Raw genomic sequence first — 233 nt, forward strand, 5'->3', positions numbered from 1 at the left:
CAAGATTTTAAATGAAAATTGTACAAATAAATGCAAATACTGATATATAATATAAATTACCTTCCTGAAATGTGGAACAAAATGTGGAACCTAGTTTACGTGTTGCAAATTTCTTTTTCAATTCTTCAGCTTGATTTTTAAATTTATTTTGCTTTATAATATTCTCACATTCTCTTTCTACTGAAGAAGTATTATTATCCGACTCTAATGTACCTTCTTGAAGTGTGGAACAA

The sequence above is a fragment of the Wasmannia auropunctata genome, unplaced genomic scaffold (genome assembly GCF_000956235.1).
Source record: "Wasmannia auropunctata unplaced genomic scaffold, wasmannia.A_1.0 LD336078.1, whole genome shotgun sequence".
Classification (NCBI taxonomy): Eukaryota; Metazoa; Arthropoda; class Insecta; order Hymenoptera; family Formicidae; genus Wasmannia; species Wasmannia auropunctata.